Source organism: Atractosteus spatula, chromosome 3 (assembly GCF_055471065.1).
Source record: "Atractosteus spatula isolate fAtrSpa1 chromosome 3, fAtrSpa1.hap1, whole genome shotgun sequence".
Lineage (NCBI taxonomy): Eukaryota > Metazoa > Chordata > Actinopteri > Semionotiformes > Lepisosteidae > Atractosteus > Atractosteus spatula.
Window position 1 is genome coordinate 25,425,741 of NC_142708.1, and position 26,443 is coordinate 25,452,183.

At 34.6% G+C, this 26,443-nt stretch overlaps 1 protein-coding gene across 1 annotated transcript in view; it reads left to right on the forward strand.

Annotated features, from left to right (window-relative positions):
* The window catches only part of chsy3 (chondroitin sulfate synthase 3), a 148,844-nt gene that overhangs the window by 91,974 nt on the left and 30,427 nt on the right, over positions 1-26,443 (forward strand). The gene's annotated exons all lie outside the window — the stretch shown is intronic.

Sequence of the window (26,443 nt, forward strand, 5' to 3'; positions counted from 1 at the left end):
GGAGAATCTTCTTTGTTTTTACATTCGTTTTGCATTTTTAAAATATTTTTGCACTTTCTGCTGTGTAAAAAATAAAAAAGCTACCAGTACTCTATAATCCTTCCATTCTAAGTCTATGAATGGCCAGGATTCCTATTTGATGAGCTTTTTTCATAGCCAGTTTGTCTGAAAATATGCAAGAAACCCTATTTCTTGTCACCCATTTTCCTTTCCCAGCTCATGTCAGTTTACTGGAAACACATAATGACACAATCAAAAGATTAAGTCAGTTCTCCTCAGAAAAAGAGTAGTTGATGCTCCTCAGTCTGCAGTTTGGAGAGGATTACAAAACCATTTCTAAACATTTGGAGCTTTATCCATCTGCTGTCAGTTTATAAATGGAGAATATTCCAGACCATGGTGACTTTGCCCAGGACTGAGTGTCTTGCCAAGATCTCGCCAAGAGCAACCTGGAATTTTATTCAGGAAGTCTCAAAGAACCTCAGAGTAACATCTGTGTATCTGCAGGCCTCTCTTTCTGTGACTATTGTGAGTGTTTGTGCCTCAAGCATCAGGAAAAGACTAAATGGTTTTCAAGGGGGGATAGCCAGGAATAAACCTTTTCTCTTTAAAAAGAACACCATCACCTGTCTCAGGTTCTCCAATGAACCCCTAGATGATCCACAAGACTACTGGAAAATGTTCAATGTACAGATTAGTAAAGAGTTTAACTTTTTGGCCAAAATAAGAAATGTTTTAAATATTTAAACCATGCCTTCCAATAGAAGACCCTCATCCACCAGTATGGTGTTGGGGGTATAATGGTTTTAGGCTGTTTTGCTGCCTCAAGACTGAGACACATCATTCACAGAGCCACAAATTTGGTATCTTAAACATACAGGTTTGTCTGTACAAGTAGATCTATAGTAGGACAGAACGGCTTAAGAAGGAAGTTCACATTTTGGATTGGTTTATTCAAAAGTCAGATATAAACCTCATAGAAATGTTATGGCAGGACTTGAAGTGAGCTGTTCATGCAAGAAAAATCCTCAAGTGTCACTGACTTGAAGTACTGCAGTTCTATAAGGAACAATAGGCCAACAATCACAAAATCCGATTGTAGTCATTGCTTCTCAAAAAGATTCCAGTGGTTAATGAATCTAAGTGCTGATTAAATAATCCAAATATTTGTCACATTTGTCACATGTATGTTTATTTTCTCTCCACTGTATTAAGTGAGTTGCTTGTCTGCTACTTTCTTTGCTTCCACTTAATTGGTTAATGTGGTGTAAAAAATAATTAGACTGCTCCAATTTTGTTTGAAATAATTGCCCATGTGTACGAATGTACTTAGTAGCGTGTGATTATCATCTATTAGCAGATGTATGCAGTAATGGCATTATTTTAAGCTACTGTATATGGCTTTATATGATTTTTCTTATGTGAATTAAGAAAAAGAAAGATTTAAAGTTTAAATTTGTGTTTGAAATACCAGATAGTTATCTTGGATTTCATGATTACCATAACCTCAAATGTAAGACATGTTAGGATTTCAGTTATTACAGAACTTAAGCATGAATACCATACAGTATATACCTGTTCAGTGTTTGGAATAACATACTGTATTCTTAAATAATTCTGAAAGATAAAACAGCAACACATACTGTCCACTGTATACCATCATAAAGGCTGTACATAAAGGTTATGGCCTTTATGATGATGTTGTGCTGACTCATAAAGCTGCATTCAATTAACCACAACCATAATTTTAAGACCTTTCCTTTTTATGAACTATGATTTGTCAGCAATTTAGTAAGAAAGGCATGCACTCATGAGAGATGCAGTGCTGTGATGGTATGTATTGTATATTTTATTCACCTACAGCTCCCCTTTATTTGCAAGATAGAGTTTCATCAAAGCTATAAATGTAAGTGTTTGGAAATCAACATTTCTCTCATTTGTGTTTTAATTTTACACAGGTCTGTTGTTATTTAGAATACAACAGGAAGTCCTGTTATCTCTTTTAATCTCACCAAGGGTTCAGTACAAACTGTTTTTCATTCCCCTCATAGACAAGCCCAGTAGCCTCCACTATGTTATAACCTTTTCCTTTTTTCATTTTATAAGTACAGATTTTTAGATTATCCTTATGTATTGTGTATATGCCATGATTAAGGATTCAGGAAATTATCTGAAACATCATTATCTAAGAAACCTGGTGGCGTACTGAAGACAGAATCTTCAGTATGGACAAACAAAGTGGACGCTTTCGTTGTTAGAAGAGCTTTCAATATTTCAATATTGAAGGGCTTTCAATATTTACACTGTAGCTTAATCACATTTTGCAATCTGTAACTGACATGCCTGGAACAAGAAAGGGACTTTTTGGGACTAAGGCATTTCCTGAATAGGGAATGATAAATATCAGACTAAATCACAACTGAGGTCGCAAGATTCCAAGTATGTTCATTTGGAGACAGGTGATATTTTCTCTCCATGACTGAATTCACTTAACCAAAACAAACTGAGGACAGTTGATCAATGAATAATTTTTTTCTGTTTTTCCAGGACGCTTTTTTAATTAGGTATTGCAGTTTAGGGAGCTAGTTTGACAAATTATAATCAAATATAACACAACTAAAATATAAAGTATAACAAATGATTAATTTGTTAATTTAATTAAATTGAAAATAAAAAATATTTAGTTTTCAGATGCAGTATTCATTTTCTGATATTCCTTTTTTCCTGTTTCTCTTTCTTACACTGATTATATATTATTCGTATTACATTATTCTGCTTTTTATACTCAGTATTTAAATCAGGGCTCTTTGAAGGCTGTGAATTCAGTAAGTTTCAATGTACGTTTTGATACATAAGTATCTCTTAAGGGCTTTTTAAAACTTATTGAGAATTTTTTCAGACTACATCTGAATGAGATAATATTATACATGCATGTGTAGGGTACAACAGTCAGAGTGATAATTGGTTTGTGTTTTCCATAATTAGGGAGACTGTCATTACATATTCTAGACTTTAAAACATTGTGATGGTTTTGGATCAGTCATGTATTGTTATTCTATTGAAATATATGTATATAGCCAGCAGCCATATCACCCTGCAACTCAACAACTGGCAACCCACTGAAGCTAAGCAGGTGTGAGCCTGGTCAGTACCTGGATGGGAGACCTCCTTGGAAAAACTAAGGTTGCTGCTGAAAGAGGTGTTAGTGGGGCCAGCATGGGGCGCTCACCCCGAGGTCCATGTGGGTCCTAATGCCCCAGTATAGTGACGGGGACACTATACTGTAAACAGGCGCTGTCCTTCGGATGAGAAATAAAACCGAGATCCTGACTCTCTTTGGTCATTAAAAATCCTAGGGTGTTTCTTGAAAAGAGTAGGGGTGTAATCCCGGTGTCCTGGACAAATTTCCCATTGGTCCTTACCAATCATGGCCTCCTAATAATCCCCATCTATGAATTGGCTACATTACTCTGCTCTCCTCCCCACTGATAGCTGATGTTTGGTGAGTGTTCTGGTGCACTATGGCTGCCGTCGCATCATCCAGGTGGATACTGCACATTGGTGGTGGTGGAGGGGATTCCCATTACCACTAAAGTGCTTTGAGTGGAGTGTCCAGAAGAAGCGCTATATAAGTGTAAGCAATTATTAATTATATTATATATACAGTATGACATACTGTACTGTATAGATTTAATCATCTTTCACAAACCCCCATCCACAAATACATATTCTCTAAAACATGCAAATCACATTAAAAACTTTTATTAAAACATATAATGAAATTTTAGTCTGTTCTGTGGTCATGACTGTTATTATTATTGAGCAGTGTACATCACTAATCCACATTTTTTGTAAGATCCCATTGTATCAGAATCCATTTGTCTAGAATCTGTTTCTGACAAGCTTCCAGCTACAGTATGTCACCCTTCCCACTCTCCATGCTTAGGCAGAAATTGGGTTTCACCTGTGGACTGAACACACTACAACATGCATTTGTGTGACATAAATCCTACACTTTTTCTCAGTATTGAAGCTTTTTGTAAAGTCTTCTCAATCACTACTGCTGGCGACACAAGTGCAGAGCTAATTCCTTTGCAGGTTGCGATTTCTTTAATTTTAGATGAAATATAAGAAACATTGAAACTAAGTCTCACGTCTCATGCTGTCATTACTAAGTATCTAAATACTAGTTAACTGCTGGCAGAGACAGTTGCCAGATTACACAATTAATTCATCAACCACTTTTGCAGCATGTCTGTTTTTGCATGCTTGCAAAGCAGGACATTTATGTAACAGCAGAGAAGGCATTCTGTAAATAAAATCTTAACAGATGTCTTTGTAAAAATATTCTATATGAGAATGTGAAATAGTTGACATTGTTCTGCTTTAAACCCTTTTCAAATGCTGTGTACTGTAATTTCAGTTTAATGTAATTTTACTTGAAAAATGCTATTTATACTAATGAGAGAAATTTGTTGTAGAAACAACAGCAATATCATGACTTTCGTTTTTTATTCATTTATTATTAACTGTGTTGGGAAGGATGTATTTCACATTTTGTAAGAACATTAATATTATCACAGAGGCAGGAAGTTTATCTGCTGCTGTTTAAGCAATGATACTCAAAGTACTTATACGTATAAGTTCTTACGTTTTGATTACACAGGTCATAATATCCTATTCTTGTAGCTGATCAAAACCAATAAACCAATATACCTTACAATTGCTTAAATCAGTTAAACTGAAATTCTCCAAAACGTTTTTAAATGAAAAGGTTGTAACAAGTATGATTTTTACAGCCGTATTGCCAAGTTTGTTTTCAAATCTGAATTCGCCAAAGCTCCCCTAAACCTTTTGTCTGTTTTTTTTTTTGCTTTAGCATTGATAAGATACTGTAACTGTATTTTAAATTCTAGTCTTGATTTTCTAAGAAAACTCTATGGGCTGTATAATGAATTAATTAGTTTCTAATGTTTCAAAGTAGCCAATTGTCATTTCCCAACCTTTGTGTTGTTTTTAAAAGAAAATAATAACAGTTAATTTGACAAAACAGCAACAGTTTTATAACTGAATAAAAAACTAACATTATCATAATTAATTAAATAAGGAATAGGGTTGATTTACAGACAGATACATATATGACACCATTCGGGTGTTAAAATGTTAAATAAAAAGTAAAAACGGTATCAGAAATGGTTCAACAAATCAATTAGGTAAAATGTAAGGGGAAAGCAACCACTTTATAAAATAACTAAAAAACAGCAGGACCAAATAAAAGAAAAAGAGTACAATTAACTGCATGCACAGGTATAAAACATTTTGAAAAGACGAAGACAGAGCTAGAAAGCAATATTGTTTTGGAGACTAAGAGAAATAATAAAACATTCTTTTACTACTACAGCAGCAAAAGAAGCATTAAGGATGAAGTAAAATGTATCAGAGACAATGATCTAAACCTTTAGATTTTGAAAGGAAAATGGCAGAAGTACTAAAGGACTAGTTCACTCAGATGTTCACCAAGGAAGAAGAAGACAACATGCCTCAGGCAGCAGAACGATGTTCTTTATCAAACACGATTAGCACAGGAGAAGCAGAAATGTTTCAGGTACTTGAGAGATTCAAGATCAACAACTCTCCAGGGCCTGAAGGAATCTTACTAGTTGTATCCAAGGAAATGAGATATTGTTATTCAGCCATTGATGTACAGTTACTCTTCCAACAGTCACTCAAATTAGAGATAGTACCCATGGACTAGGGAACAACTAATGTAGTGTCCATGCATAAGAAGGGAGACAAAACCAGTCCAAACAATTACAAACTATTAAATCTAACTTTTATTACATGAACATTAATGGAACTAAACTAGAACTAAACTAGAGGGTCACCTACAGTATACAGAAATAATATCCTAGGAAATAGTACAGATTTAGAAAACGTAGGTCTCACCTAACCAACTTGTTAAAGTTTTCTTTAACAAGCAGCAAAAGTAGTGAACATGCACAGAACAAATGATGTGGTCCATTTAGATTTCCAGGAGGCTTTTAATATAGTTCTCCATAAGAGATTAATTCTAAAATGACATGCAGAAGGCATTCAAGATAATGTGTGCAAATGCATTGAGAACTAGTTACTAAATAGGAAATACAGATAAGGAGTGAATGTTCAAATTGGGTTGATGTAATTAGTAAAGCACTACTGTAAAAGGATCAGTGCTCTTAACAATTTAAATCAGTGACTAGACAAATACCTAACAAGGTATGTTTATGTTTAGTCAAAACAAAAATGTGAATACAAAATGGGAAACACTGAGCTTGGGGAGGCTACTTCTGAAAAAAAGGCCTGGGTGTTTATATTATCACATAAACTTACATCTTCTAGACAATATTGGGAAACAATAAAAAAGGAAAACAAGATGTTACACTCTTTAATGCTATAGATTTCAGATAAAGGCATCCTATGTTAAAATTGTACAATGCACTAGTTGGCCCTAACTAAGATTTGGCAGAGGTGTTGTGTATTGGTCACCATTTTCAAAAAAGATATTGCTACAGTGAAGAGCAAGCAGATGGAATGCCCTACACTGACAGATTAAAAAAAAACTGAATCTACTGTGTGTGGAAGTGCATTTAAAACTGAGTATAAGAGGCACTTCTTTACCCCAATGGTTGTGGAAGTATGGAACAAGCTACCCAGCCATGTGGTTAAAGTTTCCCTCAGGAAACAGCCAAATGACTAAATAACTACTACCAAACTACCTAGATGTGCCAAATGGTGTCCTCTCATTTGTAATCTTACTTATGTACTTATGTAACAACAATAATAATTTATTTGCATTTATATATAGTGTTTTTCACTCTAAAAGATGTCAATGAACTTTACATATAGGAGGGGACCCACATCAACACCGCAGCACAGTGTAGCAGCCCAGTCCAAGGTGACACATTACAGTATGTGCCAGCAGCCCCAACTACACAGCACATTATGCAGAGTAGTGAGAAATTCCCCATTTTCGTCAAGGGGGAAGTTTAGGTAGGCTTGTTCATGCAAAACAAGAGTGGAATTAAGTAAAGACAATAAATATAGAGTTAACTTCCCAGTGCTTGAGAACTGAGAGACCTTTAATTACCAAATGGACCTCAATTGAATGCCTCTTCCTAAGAATTGTTCCTATTCCTTTTCATCACAAATATACAAACTGTTAATTTAAATGTGTTGAAAACATACTGAATAAAATTCGCTAAAGCATACGAAACACAGAAAACACCCATTGTATTAACCTACACCAATAGCGCACCTGAATCTGATATTCCTGAATGTTAAACCTACAGTATGTAGTATTTATTTTTGCCTTGTTTTATTAGTTGAGAACCCTGGTATTGCTGATATTTTTGATTTTACAGAAAAAACTCCCTTTAGCAGATTTTCTCTGTTAAATCCAAAGGCTTACTGTGAAGTTCGTTAAGCCAAGAGTTTACTGTATGATGAGTTTAGGCTGGAAGGTGGTAATACTGCTGATATATATATACAGTATAAATGTAATTAAGTTTTCAACATTAGAAACAGAATTCCTAAACCCTTTAAAGTATGTTTCAAATTGATTTATCAAAAACAAATGACTGCAGACAGGTTTTTCACTCTATAAATCATGAGTGTACTTTCATTGCTGAAAATGCCTTATAGTTATTATAAGAAAAAATATTTAATGTTTCTAACATTAAAATGGGTCATAGCACTTTAATCTTCATAGATTTAATAATTTATGTAGATTACATATTTTTGGTAGTACAGAAAAAACCCCTGATTGTATTCAGCAAAATGAAGAACAGCAATGATATTTTTACTTTCATCCGTTAAATTTAAAGGTAAAGTTCAATTCAAGCAATTCAAAATGCTTAGGATTTGTATAAATACATTTTATATCTTCTTGCTAAACCACTGATCTAGTATACAACATATAAATACTTAACCAGAGACAATGTAAGCAATTTAAATATTTTGTAAAAGTGTATTGCAGTCTTTGTGTAGATTGACCTTGATTATTGTTGTCCACCTTTTAAGTATAACCTTATGATGTAATTTAATGGTAGATCCTAACAAGCATGTAAACTCATGCTCAAATGCATTCTTCTTCTGAGACTGAATAAAATGTTTGACTATTTGAGCATGGCATATTCAACAATAGAGCAATTGTTGTATACATAAACTGTACATAAGATAGTTATACAATTTGACACACAACCAGTAGAGTTTTCTACCATGTTATGTCTTTAATGGAAATTAAGTTCAGACAGAAGGCAGTGCATGCTAAATGTAATATCATATGTGTATACACATTCATCAATTCCACTTAAAAATAGACACTGTAGTTATTTACAGTCTCAGTCACGTCGGGAACTTCAGCTAATAAAAGTCCTTCTCTTTTTATCTGTTCCCTACAAAATGTAGTGAGTGCTGCTCATCAGCTTCCCTTCTGTATTGCATTACAGAACTTTATTTAACTTTATTGAGTGTGCTGTAAGTAGCTCCTCAAGCTTTTCCTTTGGCAAATCAGTGTGAGAACTGGCCTTGCATACTGTTGAAATGTCCGATCTATTTGAACAGTTTACAGTTGTGTGAAAAGTGTATTTGCAAAACTTTTACTTTTTTCTGTTTGTTTGTGCTTTAATACACCTTGATTATTTGAAAAGCTATTGTGAGGTTTAAATATTTTACATACTGTAACTGGAAATAACAGAACCTGTATTATTAAAATGTAATCTTCACATGCTGTAATCAAGGACTGTTCTGGTCATAGGCAGATGATAATAGGCAGCCTTGTGATGGACATTATCATAAATCTGTATTTTAATAAACTTAAAGTTAATAACCACATGAACATTTTCTTTATTGCCAAAGTACCAAAGTAGGTGACACATAAATCTAATCACTTTCAATATATTTGTGAAAATGGATTATACTTATCACATGTTGACAGATTTTGTTTTTTATAATAGATCCATTTCTCTCTTTTTTTAGGGCTAGTACTGTATGTTACAAATTTCTGATTATGTTAATTGTAATTAGTGTATCCAATGATATTTTTATATCAGAAATAGCAGTAAAGAGTTAATGAACTGTACTTTGTTTTTCATACTGTAGGGCATTTTAGGAATTCATGAACTGAGAATAGAAACAATTGAATATGTGGAAACATTTAAGGAAAAATACTGTATAAACCCAAGCGGATTTTGTTCTCTAATATCAGATGTTCTGTACTGTATATATGTTTCCTTGTTGAAAAGTTGTACAAGTTACTTGAAATCTAACCTTGAATATGTGTGTGTCTTCTACATGCATGATCTAAAAACACTCAAGTTGTACTTATTTGGCAGATATAATATAAGCCCATGGATTAAATTAACTGTTTGATTAAATAACTCAGAATTCAAAATTCACTGACAACATTTCTTTGGCCCTGAGGGGTCATGCTGATCATTTAGAGGGTGTTAGGCTGTTATTCTGTAAAGAATCAAAATCAGTCCCAGTATTTCAAGTGCCACCTGACAGTAAAAAGGTGGGATAAATTGAAATTAGGCTCTAGGTATTTGACATTTCTTTTTTTTTCAATAACCATCTTGCTCATGGCAACATGACTAAAACTCTTCCATCTAGAAATCCATTGTAATGTATGCTAATAGTGTTACCAGCTGGGCTCTTTCCTGTGTTTTTTTTCTGGTCGGGCAAACTGTTACAATCATATATGGCCAGAAATGTCTGGCACGCTATGATTATTGTGAGCAAATTAGCTTGTAAGAATGGTTCTGCATTGTTCATTTGATAATAATTGAAGAACTCACTAGGTGGTGTATGGGAGATATAAGTAGCTTTTGCTGAGTACAGTATATACTATGATGGGAGAGCTATTTAGGATAACCAAGCATGAAAACTGCTTGACTGGTGCAGTTGAAAAGAAGATAAATTTATAAATTCAGCCCCTGTTCAAAAGAGTTTGTAATGGGCGTCTCTGTGAGTCACTTTCCCAGAACTGACCATATTCTTTAAAAGGTGAGACCAGTTTAACACTTAAATAAGAAGAATTTAAGTTTATGTGTAGTAGAAAGAAATCTGACTGCACTGCACTGTATCTGACTAAAGTCTGTCATCTTTGAGAAAGTTTAACTTCTGATGTACAGTATTTTTTTGTTACATAAGCACCATGCTGTCTTTAGCTGATCTGAAATATAAACTATCTTCTATCTTTGTCTGTTTTTTTCAGTATTTTGTATTTAATGCTTGTTAAATTTATCATTTAGATTTTTCATTACTACTGTATAGGTCCTGTCTTCCTTGATGGCTTCTAAATAAATAATAGGCCATTAGGGTATTAATGGTATTAGTTTTAATACCATATTGAAGAATGAATCAATAAAACAGAAATACAAAATTCAATCAATCTGTTTTCTGTCACAGGACAGGACAAACATAAATAGAAACTGAACCTTAACTGTAAATGGGATTATTTTATTAATTTATAGAACAGACTTTCTAGCTGTTCTATGCTGTTTAAGTAAGAATGTGATGCAAAAATCCACCTCTATTTTAAATCTCATTGTGCTGGTTGTAACAGCAGTTATACATTTTAGGTGTTATTATGTGCATTAGAAATACCATTCCATCCTCTGCTGAATGAGTAAGAGCCAGTTTTGACTGATGCCAATTTACTATTTTCAGTAGTGATTACTGAAACAGGGCACATTGTTAAAGTCATATAAAGACAGTATAATCAAAGTGTCTATAATTTACCAAATTTCCTTCTTTCTTTGAAGCAGGAAGGACTTAGATTGCTATTGTGATTTAAATTACACTGCATGTTGCAGTACAACTTAGCATAGCTAAGCATAGAAAATTCATCCCGGCATTTTTAAATATGTGTGGAGCTTGAATATCATCACAAATCAAAAGAACCTTCTGTTTCCATGACAAAAGGATAATGTATTCATGTAAAATCACAATGATTCCATTTCCTCTGAAATTATGAGCATTCTATAGCAATATTCTTTTATAAGAGACATTCTATTAAGTTGCCTGTTAATGAAAAAAATTCAGTAACTATTTTTTTACAGGAGTTTATTTTAATAGTTAATTATCCTCAGAATGGTTTGTACATAACAATACATTAGTTAACACATACCACATGTAGCATTCTTAAAATAAATCAAAATTGTAATTATTAATTGCAATTAAAATTGTGTTAAATGTGGTCTGCTTATTCAGTTGTATTATATTAAGTAAAATAGCTACAACGTGCAAATTTGAGGATGATTGTTTTCCAATTAAATACTCCAGTTTATGGGCAAACATTTTCAGCAAAACAGGTTTGTACAAAATCTTTGTACAAAAACAGTTTTCGTTTAAGTGTCCCAATTCCCATTTGCACTAACGGAATTCTCTAGGTATCTATTTGCATGTGTTCTTGAGGGAAACGGAATCTAGGTCACGTTGACTTGATCCATTCATCTGTTGTACTGAGCATTTAAAATAATGCTTCACTTATTACTGCAACTTTTCATAAACTTATCATCAGGAAAAGGAGTTTTTTTTTGTAACAGGTGCAGAGCCATTGTATTAAACAGATATGACATAGCTAAATTGATTATGCTGTTTAACTATATGCTGCAGCAGAGGTTAGCAAACTGAGCCTTATGCCTTCAGATTGTTCTCAGGGATCTCAATCAGCTGACGATATTCACAAATGAATTCTCTCTGGACGTCCGTCCAGAAAGCTCATCATTGTGCAGACTGCACACTTGCAAAGGCCCCAAATTGCTGTTTCAATTTGTGTGTTTGTCCAATATCCTTTAATTATTAAATTACATGAATTAAAATAGCCCAAGGCTGAAAAAAGGTTGAGTATTTAAACTTTAAACATTTTTAGTGTTAAATTTTAAGTATGAAAATTGCAATAAAATAACTACGGGGATGACATTACCCATGTCTATTATCACTGTACAACACTTGAGTCGGAGTGTCTGTTAATAAAACAGAGCACCTTGCAATATATTTACTGCAATACATTTACTTTGGTGGGTAGCCGCATCAGCCTGCGTAGGCTGCAAAGGAAGAAGTAATAGGTTTATTCCATGATGAAAAGCAAAGAAACTAAACACACAACATTGTGTTTTCTTTCTTCTCTGTTCAGCATAGAATAAACCTATTACTTGTTCCATGAAGTAATCAAGTTAAACATGTATTTACAGTACATTGTCTACCTGCTCTGCACAAAATATGTTGGTAATGGGGAGGTACAAAACCTACTTAAAATTCATCCTAGACCCCTACAGGTGACCAGAACCAAATTAGTAAAGCCTATTTAATCTAAATTCGAGACAATAGACAGATGTAATCAAGTTTACTATTCCTTCAGTCATTTACGTTCTGTCTGTGCTACACCAATGCACTAGAAGTACTGTTTGCATAGGTACCACATGCTATCCCAATTGCTGACCACTAATGTTTAGTGGGCTTGCAGTGTGGCTATTAGGGTATTCTGGCATAACTGTCACATTCTCATCTTGCAAAAAAATGAGGACTTTCATTGCCCTACCAGAACATTGTAACATCAGGATTAACCCACAGGTAAGGATAAGGACTTGATTAATTGAGAGACACTCTTGCCCCCACCATCATACTTGGTTCTCCCTATTGGTTGGTTTGTTTTGCACAACAATCAGCATATTTTTCCAACCAAATGGTTGGTTAGATTTGGATGACGTGCAGTATATTTCACTACTTACTAATATTCATTATTGTGCCATATTTGGGAAAAAAAAGTTAGTTAGTCAATTACTTCAAAATGGCTTACACAGTCTAAATATATCTTTGGTACTATTGAAAAATCTCAGCTTTTTGAACATATAGATATTTCAAAGTAACATTATTGCAATTGTCTGCAGAAAAACTGTTCTGATTAATATTTGGCCATAAACTAGTCCAAAACTATTTTATGTAAAGAAATATGTTTAGTTATGTACAAATGAACCAAATTCTGATAAGTGTGGATGTAACATTACCCAATGCTATGAGTACTAAAGTTAAATAAAAAGCTCAGCTGTTATGCCACATTTTTCTTGGTGAACTATAGTGGCATCACAGTTAAAAAAACACTCATTTTGCTCTGGTAGTAGCAGAAAGGCTCACAACCGAACAAGTACATCTTGAGGGTATTAATTATAAAAAACAGAACAAAATGCTTTAAAAAAATATCTATATCATAATTTGTTTTCCTGTTTTGTCCTTTTTTGATTCAAAACATAACGGGTTCTTCTGAAATACATTGACATTTTATATAATTTGGGAGGTTTGTTTGGGATAATTATGGGACATATACAGGAAGTGAACATTTCATTGTAAAAGCCATGAAAGTATTAAATATAATGATAGCTTTTGAAATTGGTCATGTGTATTTTAATTACAGAGGTAGACATATGCTGCCTGAAACTAATTTAAAATATATCATTAAAATAACAGGTTTAAGAGGAAAGTGAGTAGATACAGCAGAACATCCTCTTTAATGCAAATAAAGGGTGTAAAGGGTAAGGCACTACAAACACCAGTTCAGGCTGAACCCCCCCCCCCCCCCACGCTTTGTGGTGAAACCTAAAATGCCACATGTCAATAAGAAAATGGGCTGAGGGTTGCGTATATTTTCCAAAATCTTTTTTAAAATTTAGTGAATCAGCATCACAGGATAGGACCACAGTGACCTCTTCCTTTTTATGCCAGCAGACGTTTTGGCTCTAGCCAGCAGCAGTTGTTTTGTAGATGTGTTCTCCTTCAGCAGCTGCTGTCTGTACAGGAGACAGTAGTAATAGTGGGGGAATTGGTACAAGGTGTTATCCCCGTGAGATTTTGTGGTCTCTGTCTTTTTCGTGAGAGAGAAGGCTTTACTAGTTACATTTGATATTCAGCATTAGTCTTCAAATATTTCAGCTTTGTCATGCTTCAATCTCTTGTTTTCTTCTATCAATGTCTCTGGCCACAAAAGTCTGTTTTTCCTTTCCAGTTTGTTTTTTTCAGCTTTCTGGAATTCTTTTTTCTGATTTTTTCACGCACTTCCTGTTTCTTTCTGAGGTTTATCATGAAGGCTAAACTACTTATAAAAGATTAGAAGAGTTTGCTGTGTGCTTTGTGTGTCTTTCCTGGCCCTCTCACAACTGAAATATTTGTATAACACATATACAATACAACATAGTTTTCCACATTTTTTTCACCCTTCCATAGTATCATGTAATCAGTTGTTTTTAAGAGAAATGTCAAACTTAAGCAAGTATAACTTTGACCTTATTATTTAAAGTGTTAGTATATGTTCACAAGCATCAAAAAAAATTTTTTTTTTGCAAAAATCAGACATTTTTCCAAGATTTTCACATTTATTCATTTCAGTCAGACCAAAGACGTAGTGGACTGATTTAATATATTTGAACATAACTGTGTTATTTCTTGTCCATTTTATATAATTGTATTTCAATTAAAAATACACTTAACAAAAGGTGCATTATACAACCATGCATTTTCTTACGGAACCAGATGTTGTTTAATTTTACAGTACCTTCTTTCTTTCCAGTGGTGCTGCCTATTTACAGTATAAATGTATGTATTAGTGGGGAGCTGCTGTAATATTCACATTCCCATAATTCACAGTGACTCTGCTAACAAAGACGCAATATATGTGCCAGCTGGGCTAGCAAACATTACCTATGACCCAGGGATGAACCTAATAAGGGCAAAACAGCTCTACATGACTGTCAACTTTGACTTTACAAGTGCAAAGAGAGATGAGAACTCTATTCCGATTGTTCTAGTTTTCAGCATTTTAAAAGGAGAGGTAATTAAAATGAATGTTTAAAACATATATACTGAGTATATACTCAGTATATACTGAGAGGAAAACACAACAAATACTATTGTATCCAAAATATATTTGTTGCATTTTAATGCCTCACTTTACTGTATATACTGTACGTACAGTATATTTCTTTAAATAATAACAGACTGGCAAATTAATTCAAGAGAGGAGGTGTCAAAGTAAGACAACTGCTCAGAACACATGAGCTTTTCTGATGATGAAAACCTCTAATTCACTAATGTTTATTAAAGACGAGAATAAATTCAGTATCCGCTTGAGAGCACATTTATTTCAGAGCCTTTAGTTTATTGCCACTGACAGGTATTACAAGTTGATAAATGTTGGCATCAAATTGGTGTTATTTTATGCAGAGCGACAAGTCAGGAAATATCTTTGTCTTGCTTAGATACTGATCGAGGAGCATTAACTACTTCACAGTATATTCCCAATGCATTTCTCAAGGATTCAAGGATCTCATTATCATAGTAGTACAAGGATACTGTTTTAAATTTGTTATCACTTAGTGCTTAAAAAATGAAACCAAGATTTCTCAATAAGATGCGAAACATTCTTCTTCACTGAAACCAAACTACAGTAAAACCTGAATGTGTTCATAAATTGCCTCATGTAAAGGGACTTTTGACTGTACAGTATATTACAATTTTGGACTGAAGTTAGATTTGCAAAGAAGGCACAGTTTCTCCACTGTCGAGCAAATCATGCTGCAGTGCTGGAGATGCTGGAGAGGCAGATTGTTCAAGCTGAGGAATCAGACCCTAGTCAGTGGCTCCTAAGACAAGCTCATCACCACATTGCCAAAAGGCCCAGACTGCCTGACTAAAGAGTAACATGCTCCCTTCCATTAGCTGGAAAGCACACAAACTGCCTGCAGACACCAAATTCAGTAATGCTGTGAACTGAGTAACAACACAGACAATGAAAGTAATGTGAATGTATCATGTCCTGATTCTAAAAGGTCTGTACAGAGAACAGATTTAAATACCTTTTGTTTTCCATACAATGCAAAAGTTGGCACTTGACAATATTTTCAAAGCTTTTGGATTTATGTTTTTTAAATGAATAGAATTTTTAATATAATCATTAGGCGCTTTTAATTTCTTCCAGTCATACTGCAGCTTGTAAAAGCTGATCTTTCTTGTGTTACTGTTTCATTTATTCAAATGTACATCTGTTCAGGTTGTGTATTTTTCAGATCTGATTTTTTTTGAATGCTTTCCACAAATATATTCAAATGTTCTGTTTCTGGGCAGCATGGTGGTACAAGTGCTTAGCATTGCTGCCTCATAACACTGTGGCCCTGGCTTCAATTCATGGGGTGCTATCTGCTTATATTTTATGTTCATGTGGGTTTCCTCCGGGCACTGGTTTCCTCGCGCAGTCCAAAGACATACTGGTAGGTTAATTGGCTTCTGGGAAACTTTGCCTAGATGTGAGTGTGCTGTCTGTGTCTGTTTATAAATTACATCATGTAGAAGTACTCGTAACTGTATATTCATTTTTGGACTGAGTTTAGATTTGCAAAGAAGACACAGTTTCTCAACTGTGGAGCAAATCCCGTCCAGGCTGTATCCTGCCTTGTGTCCATTGCTTGCCAGGATAGACTCCAGCTCCCCCTTGATCCTGTGTTGCATAAAGCAGTTAAATAATGGAGGTGTGCCATGTGTATGTATTTAGAGTGGAATCTGATTAATAGACAAATAAAGACTTGTAGCCTTGAGATGTCAGTTAAGTTGCTCTAGTGAAGTTGATCTACAGAATTATTGATTATCCATAATTGCTTTATTAATCATAAATGACCTCTTAATGCATATGAAACAGTTATTGCCGTTCAGTAGTACACATATTAAGGGCAAAATTAATGACACCTAATCTATAATATGAAAAAGGCAAACCACAGCAGGAAAAAGTTCAGTGTTGCCGATTACAAAAGTCCACAGAGAATGAAAAACAAAACCTATTATATTGTCTTCTTTGATCACATAAATATTTGTCTTAAGATAAATATTTACTGTATCTTTCTCAGAGAAAAAAAACTATACGAAAAATAGATTTTTGAATACCCAAGAAAACGAATTGGGAGAATTCCTTCAGCAAAAAGGAATGAAGAACAAAAAACAATACAGTAAATGCTTTTCTGGTGGATTTGCACCTGTATTTGTCTTGTAAAGTATATTGGCTTGCCAGGTTTATTAATATGCACATAAGACAAGGATAGACGTTTATGTATAGAGGCTAAACCAACTATGCATTGCAAAATTCATAATTAATTTATTTTTATTATTTATCTTCAAGGAAATTCGTATAGGGTTATCTGTAACCTTTGTTGTATTGAAACTTACAGTAGTTTGCTCTGGGATCTTTAGTTATCATCACCTTGTGTCTATTTCCCTGGCAATTTATGTTAGCCAAACTTTGTATTAAAATGTCTTTTTTGCTGGATGACCATAGACATCTTTTATTATTAGGGCTACATGTTAACTAGAGAGCAGTTAATGTGTTCGTTTTCATTATTCCTCATTATTATAGTCAATCTAGACAGAACACATCCATATATGGTATTACAGTACAACACTACACACTAGGATATACACTTCTGGTCTGTGTTAAGAGTTTTAACAGTTATTTAAACCTCAACCCCTCGGGTGAGGAATCACTGAAGCAATTTCAGAACTAAATAGACCACATACACTTCTTCCAAAGATGCGTAATGTACATTAAAAAATGTGGAGCAGGACCTGGTGTTTGAGTGCTGTGGTCTCTTCTTCATTTTATACAACACAAGCTCTTAATAACATAAATTAACACATTTTTTGCTTGATTAAACCAATTTAATTCTCATTTGGTCTTAAACTGTTGGTTATTTAAAGAGATCTACTGTATACTGACTACTCTAAAACCAGAGAAAACAAAAATGAAGATGGGGCTCCAATGAACACAGGTACAACTGTATAGTTGTTGAAGTATAAATATTTCCCATTCAAGCAATACAATCCATATTGTACCTTTCAAAATAACAGGGAAATTGCTCAATTGTTTTTTTTCTTCATTCATTTCTTCTTGCTAGCACTGTTTTGTCACCCATACCGTCCCTAAGACTTCTACATATTCAGTGCCTCATCCCCACAGCAAAAAACCTTTTGCTTATCTGTTTATTTTTGTACTGTATTCTGTATGTGGAAAAGTAATAAGATTAATCAATGAAAAAACATAAAAAAATTTGGAAATACAATAATGAGAGCATGCTTTTGTCAATGTGCAACCAACAAAATGTTCTTGCTGTTAGTGATTTGAATTCTGATAATGTTAAGTAAATGTCTAGGATAAAAATGGCAAGCAATGCCTATGGCTATATGAGTCTGGTATGGCAGCTACATGCATCTTTGAGAAAAATCACAGCCTGTGTATGCGTCAAGAAGAGAATCATGTTGTGTTGATCAAAGTAAAATCATGAATTTAGTATCAATCTGGATGGGTGGATACGGAAGATAACTTTCTAAGAACAATAATATAAAACAACAGCTGCGCTAAAAAACAAGCCCCTGCAAATGGATTTCTTTGAGTCCCTGTAGTTCCAATCTAAAGTGCAATTTCATAAAATTGTTCTCCAGTCTACCATCAGTCTTGAAGTGCATCTTCAGTCAAACTGATGGGCATCTGAGTGAAATGCACTTATCCTTCATTTATGTTGGGCTGATTGATCTCAGCCACTTCGCAGGCATTGGCTTCAGTCATAAACTCGTCTCCCCAAATTCACGTCTCTGTCTGCCCTTAATTCAATTTGTTTTCTGATCACAGGAAAATAAAAGTCATTTTGAAACCAGTGGCTCATGTGCTGATTCTGAGAGCAAGCCACAAATTGCTCAGAAATTATGTTTTATTGAAATTCTCTCACTATTGGGAAAATACAAAACAATTTGAAATAACAAATAAATATGAAGCTATTTCTTTTCCTTATCATAATTTGGCTGGACAAATGAGGGTCTGTGTTTTTTAATCCTAAAAATAAAGCTACATGATCTTTGCTTCTTTGGATGTTTTTTTAAAGAAGTAAAACCCCTCATCTGCTATTTGTGAAATAATAATTCTATACTCTTTAGTGACCATTTGTAATGTATGCATTTTTCTTATAAAAATGATTATCATGTACAGTATGTATTTTGAAGTCACTTTTATGTTAGTATAGTACCTCAGACCCTTGCATTTTGTGAAATAATAAAATGATGCCTACACCTTTTAAACTGATGTTTAATAAAAATGTTTTATTCAAAACTGGAATCCACACCTGAATGGATATCTTTTTAGTGTAAAAGTACAGTAAATATTAGCATAAACTAAAGAGAAAAAAGTGAAATAGGTTAATTACAGTACATACTGTAAGTATTCAGACCTGTGAACTCAATATTTGGTGGAAGTAAATGTAGCAGCAATTATAGTCACATGTCTTTTTTGATAAGTAACCAAGTTTGCAACTTGGGTGTAATTTCTGCCCTTTCGTTTTTGCACATTTGCTCAAGCTCTCTCATGATACTTGGGAATCAGTTAAAGACAGCAGTTTTCAAGTCTTTCCATAAATTCTCAATTGAATTCAAGCCAGGACATTCAAGGACATTTACCATATTATTCTTAAACCACTGTAATTTAGGTTTGGCCTTGATTTTTGTGTCATTGTCCTGCTGAAAAGTGTATTTGTGTTGCAGTTTCAGGTCTGAGGCAGATTTTCCTCTTAGATCTTCAAGTATTTTGTTCCATCTATGTACCCATCAATCTTGACACGCTTCCTAATCCTTTTTGATGAAAGGCAGAACAATAACAGTATTGCTATCATCATACTTGAAGGTAGGGATGCTTTACTACAGTATGTTGGATTTGGGTCATATACAACATTTTGCATTTAGACCCAAAAGTTCCAATTTTGCCAAATCAGATCACAAAATCTTCTGCCAAATGCAATATCACTTCGGTGCTTTTTTGCAACCCTCTCGTGGGATGTGAGATGTTTTATTTTTTCAGTTTCATACAAGCCCCTGTTCTGGAGTGGATGGGACTCGAGGACATTTTCTCCAACTTTTTTTACTCTTACCTGCTTCTCCCTTGTATGGCTGCTCAGTTTGAAGTGACAGCCTTATATTGTTTGGGAGCATTTCACTTCTTAATCATCGACGTCACCAAACTCAATGAGACTCAAATGAGATGGGTCTAAGAAATGTTTTTATACCCTTCTCTTGAACTGTGCCTTTATACAACTTGAGCGCTAAGTTGTTTTGAAAACTTATAATATCTCCAATTAATGCTTCGATACATAATGTATGGCCCAACCTATAAAGTATGTAAAATTAGCATAAAATAAACACAAACTCTTCAGGCTCTTCCAGCTCCTTATTTGTTGCCTCTTGGTAATGGAATTCTAGCATCTCATTCACCTCCTCTTCTCTGACATCTTCAAACCTTTTAGTGTGGTGAACTTATTAAGGATTGCAATTGAAATCACCAAAAGCATTCCCAGAAAAAAGCAAAGCTAGAAAATCCTTAAAGGCTTTTTAGCCTGGGCCCTATGTTTTGTGCACTGGTGATAAAATGCTTACTGCCCATTTTCTTATAAAAAGTCCAGTTTCCTCTTCATTTCCGTTTAGTCTTTTGGGACCATGTCTCTCCCCCTTAATGAATTCCATCAACTCTGGCTTGAATTTTGCTGCTGTTTCATAAGAACATACAGTAAGAAAGGTTACAAACAAGAGGAAGTCATTTGGTCCATCTAGTAATTAGGAGTTAATTGATCTAATCCAGTTGATTCTTAAAACAAGGTGTTGACTTCAGGAACATGGCTGTGAAACTTGTTCCATGCTGCCACGTCCTGATATGCTGAGCAAGGTTATATTTCCAGCTTTACATTCTGGAAGGTACTGTAAATTTATGTTTATATTTTTTCATTGCATAGATTTCTCTTAGGGACTTGGGGAAACTTAAGTATTATACCTGGTACTGTATGTGCTGGTTAAGAGAACAAAGAGAAAAACAGAAATGGCTCTTCTTGTCGTGTGTCAGAAGAATGCATGCATTCATCCTCATTCATTTTGTTTACAAGAGATGTGGTCGCAGTCCAATTGAGAAATAATCGTAAGTTTTAAGAAAAATTGATTGATTTGTAGTAAACATTACCACTGACCTGACTTGAGTGAATTTTAAACCGGTACCTGCTGTTATACTGTATGTGTCATCTCAGGAATAGCTGAAAGGAGGGAATAAAATTATCAGGAATAGCCAGTGGGCCATAAGTGGTCACACATAGACTACCAGCAGCCAGCCAGCAGCCATATCACTCTGCAACTCACAGCTGGCAACCCACTGAAGCTAGGCAGGTGTGAGGCAGGTCAATACCTGGGTGGGAGACCTCCTGGGAAAAACTAAGGTTGCTGCTGGAAGAGGTGTTAGTGGGGCCAGCAGGGGGCGCTCACCCTGCAGTCCATGTGGGTCCTGATGCCCCAGTATAGTGACGGGGACACTATACTGTAAACAGGCGCCGTCCTTCGGATGAGACGTAAAACCGAGGTCCTGACTCTCTGTGGTCATTACAAATCCCAGGGTATTTCTTGAAAAGAGTAGGGTTGTTACCCCAGCATCCTGACCAAATTTCCCATTGGCCTTTACCAATCCTCCTAATAATCAACATCTATGAATTAGCTTCATCACTCTGTTCTCCTCCCCACTGATAGCTGATGTGTGGTGAGAGTACTGGCGCACTATGGCTGCTGTCGCATTGGATGGATGCTGCACATTGGTGGTGGTGGAGGGGTGGAGGGGAGTCCCCATCACCTGTAAAGCGCTTTGAGTGGAGTGTCCAGAAAAGCACTATATAAGTGTAAGCAATTATTAATTATTATCATTATTACCATTCATGGTAATAACATACAGTAGGGTTACCATGGCAGGACTAGGAAAGCCTCTGTAACGCTGCTGTAATATGGGACTCTTCTAGTGTTCTCTGGAAATGGCCATTTTCATCAGAAATTAAACTCATGTAAAACCTTCACTGAACTGCTCTATGACTCCTCACATCCCTACAATTTCAAACTCTATTAAATTCTTTCATGACTCAAGGAGTGGCAAGGAGAGTCTTTTCAAAGATTGCCAAGAGACTTTTCAAGATCACAGGGTCTAAACTGAAATTTGCCGAACACTCCAGAATAACTCAACACTCCCCGTAAATGACTGGGAGAAATTCCTCATAGTAATGATCTATAATATATGGATCAGCCTCTGAAATGGTATTGCTGCCGTAAAAATGCAATTAAATAACACATCAAATGGACCACTTTAGAATGGTAACCAGTGCCTCTTAGACTAAGTAAGATTTCACTGTGTGGTATTATTACTTGAATATAGACTGTTACTATTTCTAATATTCTGTAAGAATGAAGCTTGTCAAAAGCCATCAGAAGAATTTACTGTATGCAACATGACTACTCCTTTATCAAACATGATTAAGCATGGGACAGTCTGTGTATATGTATGCTGCCAGTGTTATGGATATAAAATATTCTGTGTGGCTGGATTTATCAGTGCATATCTGAGCTAAGCACACTAAGATAATACTGTACTTGCATGCTAACAAGTTCATTTTCAGTACCTGTACATAATGTAATCAATCCTTTGATGAAATGTGTTACACTGGATTTCATATGGGGAGGAAAAGATGAAGAGAAAACATTTTCTGTGTTTCAGTGTTTTTCCTGACAGAGTCTCTTGCTGTGGCTGTATGTGTCATTCATTCCACAGGTCGTATTTCTGTTCAGAAAGGAAAAGATTTGGTTTTAGTGAAAGATGCCTTTCCTTGAATGGGCAGAAATGCTAACCCACTCCCTTATGTTAGCAATCCAGCTCTTTAGTCATGTCTGGATACCTTCCGTCCTAAGTTCCATCATCTTAAGAGCATAGTTGGCATGCCACAGCAAACCCCATCCTTGCTTCCATTGCTGTATTCCATTTTGACCTTTAAAAGGAGTTGATAAAGGATTGGAAAAAAAAACAGTAGGCACACATAGTTCCTTATTGCTGGTTTTCAGAATGATTTACTAGGGTTGTACACAACTTTGTTTACATATTAAGACTGTTTGTCAATAATAGAAAATGTAAATTTACTCTTTTCCATGTAATTGAATTGAAACTTTAATATTATAAATGCTGTACAGTCCACAAACAACAATTACAATAAAGCAGTACCATGTTGTTGTGAAAAGCCCTTTTTTTCTAAATTAACATAATTAATTTGATTCAATCAACAAAATGACAAGCAACCTGAGAGTTTGCCACCTGTCATTTATGTTTCCAGCAGTTGCTTTAGATAATACTCACACTATACACACTTTGATCTTCTCTGTTCTTATGGAAAATTCTGTCTTCTTTATTGGTGATTTTTTTACATTTCTTTTCATACAGTAGGTCATAGATCACTGTTTCTTTCTGTCATCACAGTAGATAAACATATCAATCACCACTAATCCAGAAATATTAACAATCATAGATGGGTGTACTATGAGTTCTCGGAGACAAATATTATTACTGTTGCATTATTACTGTTGTTGTACTGTATCTCCCCTGGTGTAACAGTACTTGTACAGTCATAATGATAATAGGTTGCTGGAGGCTTCAGTCCTGGGAATCCTGATCGTATTATCCCATCTGCTAATGGAGTTCCACTAAAATCCCTTTGTCCTAGAATTCAGTAAAAGTATGGGGACTCTAAGATCTCTCAGTAAGCACCACTGAAATATACTAAATCATGACTGTTTTTCTCCACGTTACATAGATGAATATGATGAGATTATTAAAAAGCTTAGTTTATAGTTAGTCCTCTTATGAGACACCTTTTATACACTGAAAGGGTTGTAATTACATGACAATGGTTCTAAAAATATGTATTTAGAATGTGCATACAGTATGTTTCCTGGCTTAATGGTTTTCACTTGTGATTACAGACCCAGAGGGAAAAGGATTGCTTGTAATCTAACTTAGAGAAAAAAAAAGTCAGCAACAAGGTAATTTCCAGTTAATGGTTTGTACTACTACAGTATATTACTACTCAAAGTACAATTTGCTGTATTTTGACAAAGATCACTAGTCAGCATTATTTCATCTATGTGTATTAAAATACTGAATAATAAAGTTAAATGTTGTGAAATATAACTACAATAGTAGTTTAATGCTTTCAGATCTGTGCATTTACTTTCTATAGGCAATAACCATGTCAATACTTAGGAGCTGGCTCATAGCCAAATACCTTTACAGTATGGGTCAGGACAAGAGGGGTGTAAATATTTTTTCTACCATTTGTTTCAGTTTTTATTATATTTAACTGTATCGAACATATTCAAATGACTTGATGTCCTGTCATCTAGAGAGACTGAGGATTCATGGGGTATCTCTGATCCCCTTCCAAATCCTGGTAGATTTGGGAAGTACAGTAATCAGCACATGTCTCAGTAATGGGGTAAATACTAATAAAATACCACCAGGACGCTGGCTATCCCAATTATGAGACCAGCTGCACAAAAAATATATGGTAAACTAAGAAAGAGTTTATCATAAAATAAGAGTTTATTAAAGCTGCATTAACCATTTGAAAAGAAAATGTAACAGAATTACAATAAAATCTAAATGAGATGGAATTTTCCCTTGGTAAGATCACTTTATTAGCCATATACAATTTCTTGCATACCCCAGCTTGCTCTCCATGAGACCAACAGACAGGGAGAGAAGCTTGGGGTCAGACCAGAGGGTCAGCCATTGTACAGCGCCCCTGGAGCAGTTGTAGTTAAGGGCCTTGCTCAGGAGCCCAACTGAGTAGGATTCCTCTGCTGGGATTTGAACCAGCAACCTTCCAGCCACAGGCGCAGATCCTTAGCCACAGAGCCACTGCTCCGCCCCCCCTCCCCCCAAAAATATGGAATGCTTCACGAATTTTGCGTATCATAGGTAGGAGTCATAATTGCACATATTCTCAGCATTCTGTCACATAGCTCTAGAAGTATATCACTGTCTTTCCCATTCAGTCCTAATCATCTACTAGAACACATTTTTGATGACTGCGCTCTTTTTTTAATCTTTCCTATCAACGTCAGAACTGACAAGTACTGACAAGACCAGGTCATCATGACTTGTTGTTCTCCATTCTGCTTTAGGGGACAATAATTTGTAAAAAAAAAACAAATATCCTTTCTTCAAGTTATATTTCTGAGGATACAGCAGATGTTTAAGTAAAGCATTGATGTTAAACGGTTGTTAAAATAAAAATGTATTAGCAGTAACAAGGGGTTAATTGGAAATTGTGTGCTCAGGAATGAGAATCATTTGCATTGAGTGAGGATACTCACAACTAGTATTGCATTTAGAGATTATGCCTGAAGAAAGTCTTGGATAGAAATAGTGGTTGTCACACAGTAGCTTCATACTGTAGTTCCTCTGTAAAAATGTTCAGTTTGTAATTGGCCTTTGCATGTCAATTAAAAAGATCACTGCATCTGAAGTATGAGCATATGCAGCACATCAAAAAGACAGTGGAGAAAACTTTGAAAATGTACATTTTTTCAAATCACATTCAGATTTCTGTTCTTACATCATTTATTCCAAAACTATTTTTTCAGTAAACCTAAGATATACTACAACAATTCTAATACCTATACATGTATCTGTTTTAATAATTCTGAATGGTGTTAATCCATCTGAAGCCATTTTTGCAGCCATTTTAATTCTGAAATACAATTCTTTTTATTGTTGAGTGTGAACCATTATGAAACCAATACATATATTTTTGTTTAAGTTCTGTAACTATTATTTTGATTAAATATTTATTATGCATTTAGTTTTGGCTGTTTTTGATGGTTAGTAAAGAAAATTCTATGATTCATGTGAATCTTTTTCCATTTTCAATTTTGAAATAGATATTGGATTTTCACACTTCTGTCATAGGCTCCTTTAGCGCTGAAGAAAAACAGGGTTTATAAGAAATGTACTTGATTTGGTGGGTTGACCCAAAATATGATTAACAGCCAGTTTGATCTGTCATTTAAAAATAGCTTTTTAAGGGAAATAAATTTGTTGTGCTTTCTTTTCAGACCGCCACAGATAGATCTCATTTGTTCAGTTGACATGATAAATAAATTGCTATTTCTTAAAGTTTCACAATATAATAAGTTTTTTAGACAGATAATTCATGTTTTTCTTTCTGAAACTAAAAGTTATTTATTTCCAGTTTCAATAATTTTTCATTTTTGCTATTTTTCTTTGGGTTTCACATTATGTTTATTTACAAAATAAGTATCTAAACTTTCAAAAATAGATGTTATCAGAACTTTATTCAATAATAAATAATTAATAATAAGCTTAGTTTTATTTAACAGATTTTTTTCATATAGATAAAACTAATAACATTGTTATTTGTGATTTCACAGAATATCTGTATTAAAATAGCTTTATCCCTAATACTTAATCAAAATAAATAGGTAAATACTGTATCTAAGTGCTCTAAATTACATATATTTTAGT